The sequence below is a fragment of the Bos taurus genome, chromosome 13 (assembly GCF_002263795.3).
Source record: "Bos taurus isolate L1 Dominette 01449 registration number 42190680 breed Hereford chromosome 13, ARS-UCD2.0, whole genome shotgun sequence".
NCBI lineage: Eukaryota > Metazoa > Chordata > Mammalia > Artiodactyla > Bovidae > Bos > Bos taurus.
In genome coordinates, this window is record NC_037340.1 from 50,022,848 (window position 1) to 50,037,761 (window position 14,914).

General features: G+C 38.1%; 1 long non-coding RNA gene across 1 annotated transcript; it reads right to left on the bottom strand.

Annotated features, from left to right (window-relative positions):
• Positions 1-390: 390 nt before the first annotated feature.
• Positions 391-13,689, bottom strand: LOC132346856 (uncharacterized). The gene is made up of 3 exons (XR_009496821.1): positions 13,568-13,689; positions 2,539-2,604; positions 391-776 (listed from the first exon to the last, which is right to left on the bottom strand). It is a non-coding gene; the product is annotated as an uncharacterized lncRNA (long non-coding RNA).
• Between the last annotated feature and the right edge of the window lie 1,225 nt (positions 13,690-14,914).

Consider the following 14,914-nt stretch of genomic DNA (forward strand, 5'->3'; position numbering starts at 1 on the left):
GGTTTTAGATGGTTTGTAAAATACTTTAGTTATGAGAGTGGAGCCCTCATGAACAGCAATACAAACCTTGGAAAAGAGACCCCACAGAGGTTCCTAGCCATTTTCACCATGTGAGGACATAACAAGAAGGCACCACATATGAATGAGAAAGTAAGCCCTCACCAGCCACCACACTGAATCTGCCAGAGCCATGATCTTGGACTTATCAGCATCCAAAACTGTGAAAAATAAATTTCTATTGTTTATAAGCTACCCAATTTGTAGCATTTTTCTATGGCAGCCTGAACAGATTAAGGAAGGTTGCTTGTGGCTTGGTGGTCTTAAAAGAAAGCTTTGTCTAACTAAAGTCATGAGTATATACATCTCTATTTTCTTTCAGAAGTTTCACGATATCAGCTCTTACATTTAAGTCTTTGATCTATTTTGAGTTGTTTTGTACATGGTATGAGTAGGGCTCCAAATTCATTTTTACATGTGGATAACCACATGTCTCAGCACTGTTTGTTAAAAAGACTATAAATTCCCCAGAGTATAATCTTGGCACTATTGTCGAAGCCAGCTGACAGGAGATGCATGGGTTTATTTCTGGACTCTTAGTTTTATCCCACTAATTTATATATCTATTCTAATACCAATACCACATACCCTTGATTACTATAGCTGTGTAATAACTTTTGAAATAGAAAAGGGCTGAGTCTTCCAACTTTGTTCTTTTTCAAGACACTATTCTGTGTCCCTTGTATTTCCAGATTATTTTCAGTATCAGCTCTTCATTTCTGCAAAAAAAGTAAACAGATACTTTGGTAGAGATTGCATTGAATTGATAGCTCAATCTGGGGAGTCTTGCCATCTTAATATTGCTTTTCAGTACATGAACTTAGGACATCTTTCCATTTCTTTGTGTCTTTAATGTCTTACCTGAGCATGTAACAGGGAAGAACAGAATCTGACTCCATGTTGAATCTGTTTCTTTTACTTTAACCTTTGCATTTTGTTGTTTTTGTTACTATAATCACTAACAGGATGCTGTTTATAGATGTAAGCATACATAATGGCCTGCCTCTGGGAACCCTGCCCCTCTGCTTTAATGTTAAACTAAAGCCTTGGGATTTCCTTGGAAGGAATGATGCTAAAGCTGAAACTCCAGTACTTTGGCCACCTCATGCGAAGAGTTGACTCATTGGAAAAGACTCTGATGCTGGGAGGGATTGAGGGCAGGAGGAGAAGGGGACGACAGAGGATGAGATGGCTGGATGGCATCACCAACTCGATGGATGTGAGTCTGAGTGAACTCCAGGAGTTGGTGATGGACACGGAGGCCTGGCATGCTGCGATTCATGGGGTCGCAAAGAGTCGGACACGACTGAGCGACTGATCTGATCTGATCTGATCTGATCTGAAAGTGCCTTTGTCCAGCTCACAGGGAGACATTCTGATGCTTCCCACTAGTAAATGGCTGCAGGATAGAAGAAATTAACACATCTCTTCCCCCATGCTGGCCAACCCAGAAGATATTTTGTAAGATTTAAGACCTTTTTACTTTATTTCCTCACCTCTTCTCCCTGTCTATAAAATAAACTGGCATCGAGATCCTGATACAATGGTACTCCAGGACACTAGTCTGCCATCTTCTAGGACCCACTGTTTTCTGTATAAAATCTCTATTGCTTGCCTCAACACCTCATCTCCTGATTATTGGCCTGTCATGTAGTGAGCAAATGGTGCATGGATTCAGTAACAAGCTCATACATGACCTTACACATATGCATAGCTTTCTAGATTCCCAGAAGTATGTCAAAGCATTTCAAAACCCTATGGACATGTCATTCCACAGTTTTCCCTTTTAAGCTTTTCATTAGTCTATGGTTTACCCCAAATGTTATCTATTGCCTTGGGAATATTTATTTATAAATATTTTTGATAAATGTCTTCCAAAGAGGCTTTTAGCATGAGGTGAACACTTAGGTTAAAGATGATCTTTTCAAGTGAAGTATTTCAGGAGACCAGTAGATGGATCAAAATAATGATAATTCCTTAGAAATTTTATTGGGCTCTAAAATAATTGTGGATGGTGACTGTAGCCACAAAATTAAAAGACACTTGCTCCTTGGAAGAAAATCTATGACAAACCTGGACAGCATATTAAAAAGCAAAGACACCACTTTAACAAAGGTCTGTATAGTCAGAGCTATGGTTTTTCCAATGGTCATGTACAGATGTGAGATTTGGACCGTAAAGAAGGCCGACTGCTAAAGAATTGATGCTTTCGAATTGTGATACTGAAAAAGACCCTTGAAGGTTCCCTTGGACAACAAGGAGTATGAGCAAACTCTGGGAGATAGCCAAGGACAGGGAAGCCTGGCATGCTACAGTCCATGCGGTTGTAAAGAGTCAGACACAACTTAGTGACTGAAGGACAACAGCTCTTTCCCTTCAATATTGGAAATGTTAACTTGTATTTTCAAGGTTACTGTTAAGTTGAAGAGTGTGAAATGGAACTGGGGTAAGTGAGAATACCACAGAACTCTCTGTTCTTACCTAGATTCAGTTGTTTTTCTTAAAGGCTCTCTGGATGATACAGGTCTTTAGTTAATTTCCAAAGTTCTAAAAAAAAAAGAAAAGAAAAAGATTTTGACAACTTTGCCAGTGTATCATTGCTTTTATGAAGGGTGGAATTTCGGGAGGTCCTTAATTTGCCATTTTCACTGACATCATTCACCCTTAACTCACCTTAATTCTTAACACAATTTTTTCTAAATTTCAAAATAATAAGTCTCTGTCTTCTCAATATTGTCAAAATTCTACAATTATTTAATTCCTATCACCCTTATGTTTTACATGGTATTGTGAACATGTTGTACATATATAAAGCTGTCACCCTAAGATCCCTTCTTATTACCAAAAATTTCTTTCAGCTTTGTGGTTGCATCTCATCTTTCTTGAATACCATGCCTTTCTTTAAAAATACAATCTAAGGTCTTTTTGTGTTGGGGCACACTGCAGCATTTTTTAAAGAATACTTTAAAATAAATTGTTTGAGAACATGTTCTTCTAGTATTTTAGCTCCATCTTGTTTTGATACTCATCAAATATGTCATTACTTCATGCTGCTTTCTAATAGCCAATTTTTAAATTCATTTAATAAATGTCTTTTATCACAATTCTTTCCTCTGCTCTCCTTTCCCCCTCTATTTCCAGTTTCTTCTTTCCTGAGCATATCCTTTAGTAGTTTCTTTATTGAAAGTGTGAATGGTAAACTCAACTTTTTTGCTTTCAGAAAGTTCTTAATTTTTCTTCATAGCTTGGTGTCCTCGCATTTCTCTTATTTCTACATGACAATATTCTAATAATGCCATTGCTCATTTTAAGTGTTTGTACATATTTAATTTTAATAGAAATTGCTAGGTTGCTGATGCAAAAGCCTATAAAAATTTCATTTCCACATGACTTGTTGGAAGGTAAGGGGTAACATGGGGCATGAGCCATCTTGGCTGAGGACAGCCTAGACCAACCAATACTGCAGCCTTCCTCAGACACGACTCAGCCTGTACCAGAAGAGCCAGCTGGCTGACACAAACACTCTGGAATCACCAAAAATGCTTAAGTCACTGTTAAAAATAAGACAACAGGCCCAAAATGGAGTTGTTTATTGTAAACTCCATGTCATCAAACCAAGACTTACAGTCACCACTCACCCAAAAATAGAATTTTAAGTCAATCAATCAAGAATTGCTTAATCAGCACGAGTTATCTACTCTGCCTGTTATATCCATGCAATCTAAAGGAAAGTGACCTTACCATAACCAATTTGCTTTTCTGTCTAGTGTAACTTCCTTATTCCTACTCCCTTCCATCTATAAGTCTTTCATTTTTGTACAGCACCTGAGAGCTCCTTCTGTCTACTAGATTGCATGCTAATTTATGAACAAAGCCAATAAGATCTTTAAAATTTACTTAGTTGAATTTTGTTTTTAACATCACTGAATTTTGAAGTAATGCAGTTTACAATATCAAAATAATACATGTGGGCTATTATATGAAAGTGAAAGTAAAGTCGCTCAGTCATGTCCGACTCTTTGCGACCCCATGGACTGTAGCCCACCAGGCTCCTCCATCCATGGAATTTTCCAGGCAAGAGTACTGGAGTGGGTTGCCATTTCCTTCTCCAGCAGATCTTCCTGACCCAGGGACTGAACCCAGGTCTCCAGCACTGCAGGCAGACGCGTTACCATCTGACCCACGAGGGCTATTATATAAAACATCTCAATAGCAAGATAACAACCTGGTAATTCAAATTAGAGAATAAGGCCTTAGTTTGACCATAAGCATGACAATAAATCTGTTTTCTAGTGTTGGATTACAGATTTTACAGTCCCATTTGTTCTTAAAGCTGAGTCTGTAAGCTACAAGATAGAGAGACATTTAGGGAACATTTAGGGAACAGGCTAAGAGAGATTCCTCCAACGATACCTCTCATTGAAGCTTTATCCCTCCTCAATTTCAAGTGTGATGCTAGACTGTCCCAAACAATGACAGAAGTAACACATCTTCAAAACTGGGATCAAAATTGTCAGGCAAACACTCTATTCCAAGAATTTGATTCACATAACTACAGGAACTCAAAATTAAGCCAAATAAGAAGTTTGCAGTAAATATAAGCTTACTTAATAGTTTCCAGTGATAATCCCATCTCAAAGATGGATGATCTATCCTTTACCCAGGTACAATTAAACTCTTTCTCTAAGGCAAGTTGAACTCTGGATTTTAAAGTAGGCACAGTTTTCTTCTTCCCTGGATCCATGGCGGCTGCTCTAGACTGATAAAGGTTTCCCCATTTGGACTTCCATCTTCTTAGACTGGAGTTAGATTTTGGAATTGGGAGTAATGGAAAGTGTTTGTTCCCTCTACACACATTAAATCCATCTGGGATTCTAGAAGACAACTGTGATAAGTAGCTGAGGGAGATGGATAATTGAGTCTAGAAGGTATAGTTTCTAATCTAGTGTCTGCCTATCAAATAGTATGGATAGCATTTAAATATAGACCAGTTTTTGGTCAGCTAATTTTAAAAATTCTTGTTATAGTAATAGTCTTTGTCAAACTCTCCCATTGTTCTTATATTATATAATGCATAAAATGTAAAGTAATTTTATATAAAGTGAAAAAATCACAAATACCAAAAGTATTCATAGAGGAAATGGTAATGAGAAGTCTTATTTCTTGCACATATAATTCTTGTATTTAAGTACTTATTAAACATTTCAAAGCAAAAAAAAAATGTATTGTCACAAGCTAAAGAATATATGCATTGTTAGGTTCTAAAATTCTTCCTTACCTTCCCCACGTTAGAAAGAAAATATCCCATCGATAATAATCAACAGTAAAGCTCCAGATGCTCACATTGGATAGCTACTCTTGCCTTAGATGTTTTCATTTTTATAATAGAGGCTTTTCTCCCTTTTATGGCCAACTGCACTATTATGAAGTATATTTTATGCACTTAATTACATTTCCACAAATGTTATGCCTAATGTTTGAGCATGCCAAAAATCTATGAGAATATCCCCTCTCTTGTTATTTTGCCAAATTTAGTATAAATTAATTTTCTGAAGATCTTGCAAATGTCTCATTTAATACGCTTTTAGCCTAAACTTGTCTAATATAAATGTACACAATTGTAGTAATTCTCTGCTGGGAGTTTGGTTGAGCAAAGATGTCATTTTAAAAGGAACATTTAGCTTTAAGTGATTCTTTTAAAAGTATGCTACACATTACCCACTCTCATTAGCTCTCAAACAAACAGCCAGCAATTTCAAATGACTACTTTCCAAAGCAAATTACTCAGACCTTCCTACTCATCAGAAAGTCTCAGCTGAACTAATATTTTAAAAGACTGCTCCAATTCACAATTTTTATGGAACAAAATCGGATTTTTTTCCCACAACCCTCATTTCTGGTCTAACACTTTAGCTACCTTTACCATATGTCACTGTAAAATGCTACCAAAAATAAAATCTTAAGTTGGTGACATGAGATCAATTCTGGTATTCATCACTGTTATTCTCTAATACCCCATCCATTACAAATCATGCGCTGTTAAATAATCAAACTTTTTTTTCTTTTTGCCTATCTTATTTTGGCAAGATATTTTAGTCTTTCAAGAAAAAAAAAAAAAAAGAAAGCCATCTGTTTTAAATGGATTCCATTGCAGCATGATTCCTGCAATGAAGACATTTTATTGTGTTAATTTTCATTAAGTAAAACTGTTGAAAGCCAGTAGTTTTCCAAAACCCATATGATTTATGACATGCTAATGTTTGTAGAAATACACTCTGTTTCAATTATATGGAGTAAGTGACACCTCTCAGAACAACTTAGTAGTAATATCACCTACAACAAATGTAATTTTAGGCATACAACATGGGTTTGAGACTCAGGAACCTATCGACAAAATCATCAGCTTCTGCACAAATTTAATCTTCATCACCTCTATGCTATATTTAACGTCAGGTGGTTGTGCTTTCTAGGGGCATCAATAATACACTTCCAGAATGCAGGCACCACACAAACATTAAAAGTTGGGTTTTCCACAACTCAAACTTAATTTTTTAGCATTCAGCAGAATGAGAGGTACTGAGACCCTAAGGAAAGTAGGAGCCATTTATAGGAAATGGGATGGTATTTCACGTATATTTTTCCTATCTTTCTCTCCTGCTTAGTTTACCAATCCTCTTTTCACTGAATTTTGTCTCTTCCTGACCCCAATATTAAGTACAAATAAGAAAATGGAAACAGTACTTTTTCAGTGATTTTTTAGGATCAATAAAATCCCAGCCAAAAATATGCTTAAGTATATCACAGATAAAAATATATCAAATGACCAATAAAAATGAATGACAAAAGTAATAAACAACAATTTGAAAGTACACAAATAGTACATACATAAAATTTAATGAAATAAAGATTTATTGTACTTGTTAAAATATGAAATGAAGATTTGAGCATGGATGTTAACAGTTGCAAGTGAGTTCCGGGGAGCAACCATTTGGAAGGCCCATTCTTTCTGTACCATTATTTTCACTATATTTGAATCTTTCCAAATCTCATATTCTTCTCACAAATTGAGAGGATCAATTTGAAACATATTTAAATATAATTGAAGCACAGAAGATTTTCGGTTTAACTTGATTTAATGAAGTGCTAAAACTTTCATCAAAGGGCTCAAAACATATAGAAATAGGACACACACACAACCTTCTGAAAAGTTGTAGAGGATGATTCCTCTTCATTGTTTTTTTTTGTTGTTGTTGTTAATGTATGTATGCAAAACACTACTCTTGGTGTTGATCTAAATACAGCATATTTATCTAATGTATTCCATGTGATATACTCTATTTATTGTGTCAAACCATGAATGCATGCTCAGTCATTTCTGACTCTTTGAGACTCCATGGACTATATAATCCATCAGGCTCCTCTGTCCATGGAATTTTCCAGACAAGAATATTGGAGTGGGTTGCCATTTCCTTATCCAAGGGATCTTTCCGACCTAAGAGTCAAACACTCATCTCTTGCATCTCCTGCATCGGAAGGTGGATTCTTTACCACTGTGCCAACTGGGAAACTCATTGTGTCAAATAAGTGAAAGTAATTTTGCCTGAAATTGTAACATCAACATATCATTTTTAAAGAGCCATTATGGTGAAAAGGCCTACTTGACTTCACATTCCAGGATGTCTGGCTCTAAGTGAGTGATCATACCATCGTGATTATCTTAGTCATGAAGATCTTTTTTGTACAGTTCTTCTGTGTATTCTTGTCACCTCTTTTTAATATCTTCTGCTTCTTTTAGGTCCATATCATTTCTGTCCTTTATCGAACCCATCTTTGCATGAAATGTTCCCTTGGTATCTTTAATTTTCTTGAAGAGATCTCTAGTCTTCCCCATTCTGTTGTTTTCCTCTATTTCTGTGCATTGATCACTGAGGAAATCTTTCTTATCTCTCCTTGCTATTCTTTGAAACTCTGCATTCAGATGCTTATATCTTTCCTTTTCTCCTTTGCTTTTCACTTCCCTTCTTTTCACAGCTATTTGTAAGGCCTCCCCAGACAGCCATTTTGCTTTTTTGCATTTCTTTTCCATGGGGATGGTCTTGATCCCTGTCTCCTGTACAATGTCAGGAACCTCAGTCCATAGTTCATCAGGCACTCTGTCTATCACATCTAATCCCTTAAATCTATTTCTCACTTCCACAGTATAATCATAAAGGATTTGATTTAGGTCATACCTGAATGGTCTAGTGGTTTTCCCCACTTTCTTCAATTTAAGTCTGAATATGGCAATAAGGAGTTCATGATCTGAGCCACAGTCAGATTCCAGTCTTGTTTTTGCTGACTGTATAGAGTTCTCCATCTTTGGCTGCAAACATTGTAATCAATCTGATTTCAGTATTGACCATCTGGTGATGTCCATGTGTAGAGTTTTCTCTTGTGTTGTTGGAAGAGAGTGTTTGCTATGACCAGTGTGTTCTCTTGGCAAAACTCTATTAGCCTTTTCACTGCTTCATTCCGTACTCCAAGGCCAAATTTGCCTGTTACTCCAGGTGTTTCTTGACTTCCTACTTTTGCATTCCAGTTCCCTGTAATGAAAAGGACATCTTTTTTGGGTGTTAGTTCTAAAAGGTCTTGTAGGTCTTCATAGAACCATTCAGCTTCTTCAGCATTACTGGTTGGGGCATAGGCTTGGATTACCATGATATTGAATGGTTTGCCTTGGAAATGAACAGATATCATTCTGTCATTTTTTAGATTGCATCCAAGTACTGCATTTCGGACTATTTTACTGACCATGATGGCTACTCCATTTCTTCTAAGGGATTTCTGCCCACAGTAGTAGATATAATGGTCATCTGAGTTAAATTCACCCATTCCAGGCTATCTTAATTCACTGATTCCTAGAATGTCAATGTTCACTCTTACCATCTCCTGTTTGACCACTTCCAATTCTCCTTGATTCATGGACCTGACATTCCAGGTTCCTATGAATTTTGCTCTTTAAAGCATTGGACCTTGCTTCTATCACCAGTTGCATCCACAACTGTGTATTGTTTTTGCTTTGGCTCCATCCCTTCATTCGTTCTGGAGTTATTTCTCCACTGATCTCCAGTAGCATATTGGGCACCTACCGACCCAGGAAGTTCCCCTTTCAGTAACCTATCATTTTGCCTTTTCACACTGTTCATGGGGTTCTCAAGGCAAGAATACTGAAGTGGTTAGCCATTCCCTTCTCCAGTGGACCGCATTCTGTCAGACCTCTCCACCATGACCCATCCATCTTTGGTGGCCCCACACGGCATGCTTAGTTTCATTGAGTTAGACAAGGCTGTGGTCCATGTGATCAGATTGGCTAGTTTTCTGTGATTATGGTTTCAGTGTGTCTGCCCTCTCGCAACACCTACCATCTTACTTGGATATCTTTTACCTTGGACGAGGGGTATCTCCTCATGGCCACCCCTCCTGACCTTGAACATGGAGTAGCTCCTCTCGGCCTTTCTGTGCCCACGCAGCCGCCGCTCCTTGGACGTCGGATTGCTTCTCTCGGTAGCCGCCCTGACCTCGGACATGGGGTAGCTCCTTTTGGCCGTGCTTCTGTGTGGTCTGTTGCAGCCAGCATGCTTCTGCGTGGTCCATCAAAGCTGGAGCGTTTCTGTGACAGTTAGAACTGGACATGGAACAACAGACTGGTTCCAAATAGGAAAAGGAATACGTCAAGGCTGTATATTGTCACCCTGCTTATTTAACTTATATGCAGAGTACATCATGAGAAACACTGGGCTGGAAGAAGCACAAGATTGAATCAAGATTGCTAGGAGAAATATCAATAAACTCAGATATGCAGATGACACCACCCTTATGGCAGAAAGTGAAGAGGAACTAAAAAGCCTCTATGAAAATGAAAGAGGAGAGTGAAAAGTTTAGCTTAAAGCTCAACATTCAGAAAACGAAGATCATGGCATCTGGTCCCATCACTTCATGGGAAATACATGGGGAAACAGTGTCAGACTTTATTTTGGGGGGCTGCAAAATCACTGTAGATGGTGATTGCAGTCATGAAATTAAAAGACGCTTACTCCTTGGAAGGAAAGTTATGACCAATCTAGATAGCATATTGAAAAGCAGAGATACTACTTTGCCAACAAAGGTCCGTCTAGTCAAGGCTATGGTTTTTCCAGTGGTCATGTATGGATGTGAGAGTTGGACTGTGAAGAAAGATGAGTGCCGAAGAATTGATGCTTTTGAACTGTGGTGTTGCAGAAGACTGTTGAGAGTCCCTTGAACTGCAAGGAGATCCAACCAGTCCATTCTAAAGGAGATCAGTCCTGGGTGTTCATTGGAAGGACTGATGCTGAAGCTGAAACTCCAATACTTTGGCTACCTCATGCGAAGAGTTGACTCATTGGAAAATACCCTGATGCTGGGAGGGATTGGGGGCAGGATGAGAAGGGGACGACAGAGGATGAGATGGCTGGATGGCTTCACTGTCTTGATGGACATGAGTCTGAGTGAACTCCGGGAGTTGGTGATGGACAGGGAGGCCTGGCGTGCTGTGATTCATGGGGTAGCAAAGAGTCAGATGTGACTGAGCAACTGAACTGAACTGATGGTGAAAAGTGATTACCTGAGTAATTGTTAGTGAAGTCAGTCTGTATTGAGAGAAGGTATATCCTTGGTTATACAGTAAAAAATGATTCTTCTGCTTCTCTTGTTTTCTGATTGATATTATGTCCAGATGATGATCCTAATGAGGTGAACATCCTTTTCTGTCTGGGTAGAGAAACTGAAATTCTATTAATTATATTCAGTACCAAGTAAGATCATTTTGGTCCTAAAATATGGCCATAACCATGAGAGGACGATTAACTAGAACTAATTTGCCACTCAGAATGAATGACAATTCTTGTTGTCATGTGTGAAAGATGAAAAAATGTATGCCAAAAGTTGTTTCTCTAGTGACCCAAGGGTTATAAACAAGCAATCCCAGGAAATGGTGAATTAATAGTATACTAACAAAATGATTTAAAATGAATTCATCTTAAAATTTAGAAGGTGAATTTAAGTACATATTGTTAAAAAAAAAAAAACACCAGAAAACACCAGAATTTTTGTTATTATTATTTAACAATGTCTGTTGAGAAGAACATGAAACTGGTACCTGAAGTATTAGCTTTATATATGTGGAACCCTGCTTTTAAGGAGGTAGAAGCTCAAAGAAACACAGGTAGCTCATAGCCCACGTTTAATAATTCAATATTTTAATACCCAAATAAAACATGCAAGGCCAATATATTTCTAAAATAAAACCTAATTTTAAAATGGACCAAAGACCTTAAAAGACACTTTATCAGAACAGACCTCTCACCAAAGAAGATATGCAGATAGTTAATAAGCATATGAAGAGACACTTCACATCAAGCACCTTCAGGAGAAACAAACAAACAAACAAAACAATGAGATACTACTACACACCTATTTCTATGGCTAAAATCCAGAACACCAAGAACATCAAATGGCATTGAAACATGTATATTATCATATGTGAAAAGGATCGCCAGCCCAGGTTTGATGCATGAGACAGGGTGCTCAGGGCTGGTGCACTGGGATGACCCAGAGGGGTGGGATGGGGAGGGAGGTGGGAGGGGGGTTCAGGATGGGGAACACATGTACACCCCTGGTGGATCATGTGACTGTATGGCAAAACCACTACAATATTGTAAAGTAATTAGCCTCCAATTAAAATAAATAAATTTATATTTTAAAAAAGATATGAACAAGAATGTTCATTCATTTCTGATGGACAATCAAAATGGTACAGCCACTTTGGAAAACAGTTTGGTAATTTCTTACAAAACTAAGCTTGCTCTTTCTATGTGATCCATCAATTGTGCTCCTTGGTATTTACCTAAAGGAGTTCACACAAAAAATTGCATATACATTGTTATAGCAGCTTTATTTATAATTGCCAAAATTTGAAACAAACCAAAATGTCTTTCAGTAGGTGAATGAATAAACTATGGCACAGTCAGAAAATGGAATATTATTCAGCTCTAAAAATAAGGAACCTACCAACTCTGAAGCAGCTGACACTGAGATGATTGTCCAGAGAAGAAGATAACTGAGTGGGAAATAATACTTAAAAGAAATACTATATATGAGGAGGAGACAGCTGAATTTCCCCAAAGAAGACATACAGATGGCCAATAGGTACATGAAAAGATGCCTAACATTGCTAATTATTGGAGAAAACAAATCAAAACTATAATGAAGTACCACTTCACACTGGTCAGAATAGCTGTGTTTAAAGAGTATACAAATAAATACTAGAGAGGGTGTGGAAAAAAGGGAACCATCCTACACTGTTGGTGGGAATGTATATGTGTGCAGCCACTAGGGAGAACAGCATGGAGCTTCCTCAGAAAAGTCAAAATGGAGTTGTTATATGATCCTGCCATCTCATTCCTAAGCATTATTGTTCACTTGCTAAGTGGTGTCCGACTCTTAGCAACCACAGAGACAATAGCACACAAGATGTCCCTGTCCTTCACTATCTCCTGGAGTTTTCTTAAATTTGTGTTCACTGAGTCAGTGATGCTATCTAGCCATCTTATCTTCTGCCTTCTTCTTCTCCTCTTGCCTTCAATGTTTCCCAGCATCAGGATCTTTTCCAAGGAGTCGGTTCTTCACAGTAGGTGGCCAAAGTATTGGAGCTTCAGCTTCAGCATCAGTCCTTCCAATGAATATTCAGGACTGATTTCCTTTAGGATTGATTGGTTTGATCTTCTTAAAGTCCAAGAGAATCTCAAGAGCATGCTCCAGCACCAGAATGCAAAAGCATCAATTCTCTGGCACTTAGTCTTCTTTATGGTCCAACTGTCATAGTCATTTGTGACTGGAAAAAACACAGCTTTGAATATACAGGCCTTGTCAGCAAAGCGATGTCTTTGCTTTATAATAAGCTGTGTAGTTTTGAATGAGATGACTGTATGGCTTTACTGATACAATAGACATGAACTTTGGCAAACTCCAAGAGATAGTGAAAGACAGGGAAGCCTGGTGTGCTTCAGTCCATGGAGTCATAAAAACTTGGACATGTTTTGGTGACTGAACAAAAGCAGGTTTATCATAATTTTCTTTCCTAGGAGAAAGTGTCTAAGTTCAAGACTTCAGTCACTATCCACAGTGATTTTGGAGACCAAGAAAATAAAGTCTGTCACTGCTTCCTAGGAAGGAACGTTCTTTGGCATTGTCCTTCTTTGGGACTGGAATTAAAAACTGACATTTTCCAGTCTTGTGGCCACTACTGAGTTTTCCAAATTTGCTAACATATTAAGTGTGACATTTTAACAGCATCATCTTTTAGGATTTGAAATACCTCATCTGGAATTTCATCACCTCCACTAGCTTTGTTCTTAGTAAGGCTTCACACCCCAGAGTATCTGGCTCTAGGTGAGTGGCCACAGCGTCATGGTTATCTGGGTCATTAAGACCTTTTTTGTATAGTTCTACTTACCACCTCTTCTTAATCTTGGGCTTCCCAGATAGCACTAGTGGGAAAAGAAACCAACTGCCAATGGAAGAGATGTAAGAGACAGCGGTTCAACCCCTGGGTTGGAAAGACCCCCTAGAGGATGCCATGGCAACCTACTCCAATATTCTTGCCTAGAGAATTCCATGAGAAGAGGAGCCTGGTGAGCTACAGTTTATAGCATCACAAAGAATCAGACACCACTGAAGAGACTTAGCAAACAAGCATGCTTCTTAATCTCATCTGCCTCTGTTAGGTTCTTACCATTTCTGTTCTTTATCATTCCTCCCTTGCATGAAATGTTCCCTTAAATTCTCCAATTTTCTTGACAAGATCTCTAGCTTTACTCATTCTGTTGTTTTCCTCTATTTCTTTGCATTATTTATTAAAGAAGCCCTTCTTATCTCTATTGCTATTCTGTGGAACTCTGCATTCAGTTGGGTATATCTTTCCCTTTCTCCCTTGCTTCTCACTTCTCTTCATTCATCAGCTATTGGGAAAGACTCCTCAGACAAACACTTTGTCTTCTTGCACTTCTATTTTTGGTGGGATGGTTTTGGTCCCTCTTCCTGTAAAATGTTATGCACCTCTGTCCTTAGTTCTTCAGGTACTGTGTCTATCAGATTTAAGTCCTTGAATCCTTTTGTCATCTCTACTGTATAGTACTAGTGTTAGTCACACAGTCATGTCACACTCTGCATAACCCCATGGACTGTAGACTGCCAGATCCTCTATCCATGGAATTATCCAGGCAAGAATAATGGAGTAAGTTCATTGTTCAATTGCTCAGTCGTGTCCAACTCTTTGTGACCCCATGGACTGCAGCATACCAGGAATCCCTGTTCTTACCATCTCCCAGAGCTTACTCAAACTCATGTCCATTGAATCAGTGATTCCATCCAACCATCTCATCCTCTATCGTCCCCTTCTCTTCATACCTTCTGCCTTTCCAGCATCAGGGTCTTTTCCAGTGAGTCGGCTCTTCCCATAACGTGGCCAAAGTACTGAAGCTTCAGCATTAGTCCTTCCAATGAATATTCAAGACTGATTTCCTTTAGGATTGACTGGTTTGATCTCCTTGCTGTCCAAGGGACTCTCAAGAGTCTTCTCTAATACTGAAGTTTGAAAGCATCAATTCTTCTGCACTCAGCATTCTTTATGGTCAAATTCTCACATCCATACATGAATACTGGAAAAACCATAGGTTGGACTATAAGGCCCTTTATCAACAAAGTAAAACCTCTGCTTTTTTTTTTTTTAATTTTATTTTACCTTTAAACTTTACAATATTGTATTGGTTTTGCCAAATATCAAAAAGAATCCACCACAGGT